The following is a 5178-nucleotide window of genomic DNA, read 5'->3' as shown; positions in this document are numbered from 1 at the left end:
GCTAAGTGCATGCACATAATGAGGGAATTGTGTAGGGCATGCAATTGTATCTTTCGATCATGACAAAGGATGCAAGTTGTTACGTACATGCGTGTGTCGTTGAAGTTTACGATGCCCATTCAGTTTTATTTGCGTGAAATTTGAAATCTTTTCTTGCGGAAATGAATAGTCATAAATAAATTTATGGCTATTTGGAAATGAATGAAAGATAAGATATAAAAATGTGTGGATGTTGGCAAGGGAAAGTGTTTAAACATTGCTGGTAGACCGACCCTAGTGCATGCCTCCTTAAGTAGTATTCCTCTTTATATAATGTCATTTTACCCCATCCCTGTCCGGCTAAAAAATAGAGATGAATTCTTTAGGTCCATTTTGTATGGCAAGATGATGATTATAAGAAGAAATATCACCTAGTTATTTGGAAAACTTGGTGCAAAAAAGACCTGGGAGGGTTGGGGGTATTCAATTTGGAACTTATGAGCAAATCCTCTATGGCTAAATGGTGGTGGACGTTAGAAATTGAACATGCTCATAATAAATGACTTTGTAAGGTTAAACAAAAGGTGGGATCTCACTTCTGGTCAAGCCTGATGAAGATGAATGACGTTTTTTATCAACACTGTAAAAGCTGGTGGGCAATGAGGCTAACACCAGATTGTTGCAAGATTGGTGGATGGGAGAAAAGTCTTTGAAAATTGCCTATGCTTGACTTCGCAAAAGGTTGAGGCATTACGAAATGGTTGGGATGGTTTCAAATTCAAAAGGCTTTGTGGGGGTGATACTTTGTTTCGATGGGGTAGCCTTCAATTGAGTTGTGAGGAGACCGATGTATCTAAGAGAAAAGATACAATTAATGGATGTTGATGACTTATTGTAAGTTCACTGTCAATGTTTTATTTAGATAGCTGATTGCAGCTGATAGTGGTTTTCCTAAAAAAATCAAGTGGAAAATAAAAATTCCACCTATAGTCAAAGTGTTTCTATGGTTATTTGTTAAGAATACACTACTAGAATCAACGATTTTACCTAGGGCCATGTTATTTACCTAGAGCTAATTGCCCTCCTCAAGGGAAAGGAAATGCATGAACAGTACACCCTAGGGGAAGATGAATTAATGCATGAAAATAATAGAGAGTAAAGGACCTACACAGCCTAGTGTTGCTACGTAGATGACCTCCCGCGCATTTTGGTCGTCCGCGCGCTATATTTTGGTGGCCCGCGCCATATGTTGGGGTGGACCTAGTGCGCAGTGAGCAGGGGAGAGAGAGGTGGCCGCGTCTCCTCCCCCTTCTCCGAAAATTAGCGCGGCCAGAGTCCAAAATATCTGCCCGGAGCCACCACCCCACGCCTTCTCCCTCCCCTCGCAGATCTGCGCCCCTCCCTACCCGCGCTTCGCCCCCCTCTCTGCGCCGGTCGTGGTGACCTTGCCGCGCTGCCCATGGTCATAGGACGGCCCCGGCCGTGGAGATCGGCCGGGCTGCGAACCTCACGTCATGGTGACCACGTCGTTCCCCGTCGATTCAGCGCAGCCCCCAATGACCCCACCGCCACCGGCTTTCTCCCCGACCACCGGCGCCGACGAGCGTCCTCCTCCCCCATGGAGATCGTTCGCCGCTCCCTCCCCAACCTCCCACACCCAGTGTCTGCTTCTTCCCTGACCAACGCCGCCGTCCACCACCTCCGCCATCTGACAACCGGTAAGATTTGGCAGGTGAGACCCTTCGTCGCTTCCTCCCCCGCGGAGACCCTTTGCTGTTTCCTCCCCAAACTCCTGCGCCCAAGACCTGAACATTTAACCGGTGAGATTTCTTTACAACCTTGTTCCTTTTGTTCTTCTATAACCAGCAACTAAAACGATATCAGCAAGTGTTTGAGTTTGTACGACACTGCAATTGTGAAGTTAATCACTAGGTAACAAACATGCTCGGATATTCCCTAGAATGTATTTTTGCCATCCGAGCCCAAGCAGTGGTGGCTCGAGGAAATGAAGGCTGGGTATTCACCCAAATTTTTTTTGCTCTAAATATAGTATATGAACCAAACAACATACCACAAGCAATATATGAACAAAACAACACTAGGAAACAACACTAGGAACAAAACAACACTAAAATTGAAGCTGCAATTCAGGATAACGGCAGTAGCAATATTTCAATGTATCAGACCATAACGACATGAATACATAAGTACCTTTTGATTGATAAAGTGATGATATCTTTCTTACAATATAACTTTGCGGTCGCCTTTCTGGAAGAGATTTATGACATCTTCATCCTTCACTTGATTGAAAAATTCTCTCTCAACAAATGTAACCAAACAATTGTTCAAATATTCATCACCCATTTTGTTCCTTAGCTTATTCTTCACATGGCTCATTGAAGAGAATACCATTTGAACACTAGCAGTAGCTACTGGGAGAATCAATACCAACTTAAGAAGCTTGTAAACAATATGATATAGTTCATGCTTGTTTGTCTCAACAAGCATAAATGAAAGCTGACACGGATTTTTCAGGTTTTGAAACCTTTCATCTCTACGCACATTAGTAACATACATGTTCAGTTGCCACGGAAGTCTTGCCAGTTCATCACTTGTAAAATCGGAAGCATAAAACTTTGTGGCAAGCCTAACCAACTTCTCTTGGTCATAAGCAGCAAATAGACGGAGTGGACAAAATGCTGCCATGCAAGAAAGTAGCTCTGTGTTTACCTCATCAAACCTGCCATTCAGCTCACTGATTTGCCTATCAATGACACCCACAAACATATCAACCTTGAAGCAGTGGTAATTGATCACACCATTACATAAACCACTTCTAGGCCGGCCAACAGGAAAGTAAGGACCCTCCATATCAACAACTTTGACCTTATGCTTTGTACAAAAAGATGTGACCTTTGTGAGAAAATCATCCTATCCAGCATCGGTCCTCAAAGCCTCCAAGTAATACTTTGTGTCACTAACAAGCTCAATAGCATGAACAATATCTTCGTCTTGCTTTTGCAAAGCTCTAAACAACTCATATGTGTATCTTCTTGCATCAAGTGTGCCATGAATACAAACTCAAATGATCGAAATACTGTCTCTATGGATAGAGCCGCTTGTGCCTCCGCACCATGGTACTCGTCTCCAATCTTGCGAAGGACTCGTCATAGTGCACCATACATAGAGATGACATGGTTCACAGTTTTGAAGTGAGAGCCCCAACGTGTATCACATGGCCTTCCCAAACCCATGTCCTGATTCAGCCCACTCCCTGTTTCTACTTCTTCCAATTCCAGTGCATCAATGAGTTCTTCAGCCTGAGCTATCCGAAGCATTCTCATCTTTTTACAAGACATGCCAAGAGCATTTAACAAGTGTGCAAGCTGATGAAAGAACCAAGTACAATCACCACTCTCCTTAGCAACAGCAACAAGAGTTAACTGTAATTGATGGGCGAAACAATGAACATAGTAGGCAGAAGGGGACTCATCCATAATAAGTTTTTCCAAGCCATTAGCATTACCTCTCATATTACTAGCTCCATCATATCCTTGCCCACGAACCATTGCAAAGGTCAAATTGTAGTCCATAAGAATTTTCTGAATTGCAGCTTTTAGTGTCAAAGAGGTGGTATCTTCAACATGAGAAAGACCAAGAAATCTTACAACCGCCCTTCCTTTCTTATCAACATAACGCAATCAAACAGCCAACTGTTCATTCTGATACACATCACTAGACTCATCTGCAGGTATTGCAAAATGACCACCATCAAGTTCTTCAAGGACTAGTTTAGTAGTCTCTTGTGCACAACATTTTACCACCTCTTGTTGTATATCATGGTGAGTCATCTTGCAGTTCTGTGGAGCATTCTTGAGAACAACCCTGTCAACCTCTTCAAAATTTCCTGCTAGCCAATTTAGAAGCTCAAGGAAATTTCATTTATTTAGCGAGTCTTCACTTTCATCATGCACCCTAAATGCCAAGCCTTGGCTCAATAGAAATCTCACACACTTGAGTGTCCATGTCAAACGCTGTTTATACAAAGCCTTGTATTGTGAGGTGTTTGAAGCAATAGACTCCCTAATTGATGTTGTAGGTGTAGTGAACATATCATATTTTTCTTGAGCTTCAGCGTGAGCACTACTAACATCTCCAATATGCCTCTTCAATCTTGCTTTCATGTTCCAATTATTAAACCCACCATTCACAAATGCATATCCTCCGGGACTTTTTGTTTTATCCTTGAACAAGTAGCAAACAAAGCAAAAAAGCAGCCTCTTTTTCCACGCTGTACTCAAGCCACTTATGATCTTTAAACCAAGTAGGGGAAAAGCGACGAGAATGTCCACTAAAATCTCTGATTTCAAACTTATGATTCTTTGGTTGACAAGCTCCCAAGTCAATGTATCTCCTTCTAACTCTATCCTGGTCATTGACATGATATGAAGATATAGGAGGTCGCTTGCCGGGATCACGTTCCAGAGCAGCCAAATCAGCTTCAAATTGGGGCATTGATTCATCATCTTCATCAACCGCTTCATCATCTTCTACAATTGGGGTTGGGGAGCCTCTCTCCCTCTCCGGTTGCAGAGCTTCATCATGTGTGTTCACTAATGCTAGCTGCATATTGCTCTCAACCTCAACGGAAAGAGAAGTTGGTGTGGATGTAGAAGTTATTTTCCTTGCCTTCGAAGATTTGTCCCACAATTCAAACAAGCTAACATCCTTCTTCTTCATCTACATCACATTATCACAATCAAGAGAAGTAGTTTAGTGTCCATCTAGCAATCAGTTGTGGTCCATCTAGCAATCATTTGATAGTTCAATTTCAATTTACAAGCAATTAGTGAAAAATCTTCAGATTTGTTTGAAAACAGAGGGAAAGAATACCTAGTAGATGCAGTAGTGGATGTGGATCCTTGGATCGATCTGCAGACTGGATGGAGGCCGTGGAGGGCGCTGCCGTGCCGTGGAGGCCGGATGCGGTCTGCCTGTCCACCGGCTGGCGCTTGCTGCCTTTTGGAGCCGTGGAGCCACGGAGGAGAGGGACCGGCGGCCGGAGCCCGGAGGCCGAGGGGCGAGGGCAGGGGACAGTGTAGGACTGGAGGGGAGGGTTGGAGGGGCCGTGGGAGAGGCGCAACCGCGCAGGAGAGGGCCGGCCGGACCTGGGCGCTGGAGGAGTGTTGCCGCCGCCTT

General features: G+C 44.0%; 1 pseudogene; it reads right to left on the bottom strand.

Annotated features, from left to right (window-relative positions):
- Positions 1-1486: 1486 nt before the first annotated feature.
- On the bottom strand, positions 1487-4719 carry LOC141026225 (uncharacterized; annotated as a pseudogene).
- Between the last annotated feature and the right edge of the window lie 459 nt (positions 4720-5178).

This window comes from Aegilops tauschii, chromosome 6, assembly GCF_002575655.3.
Source record: "Aegilops tauschii subsp. strangulata cultivar AL8/78 chromosome 6, Aet v6.0, whole genome shotgun sequence".
NCBI lineage: Eukaryota > Viridiplantae > Streptophyta > Magnoliopsida > Poales > Poaceae > Aegilops > Aegilops tauschii.
The sequence above is the reverse complement of the archived record's forward strand: the minus strand, read 5'-3'. Positions and strand labels throughout refer to the sequence as shown.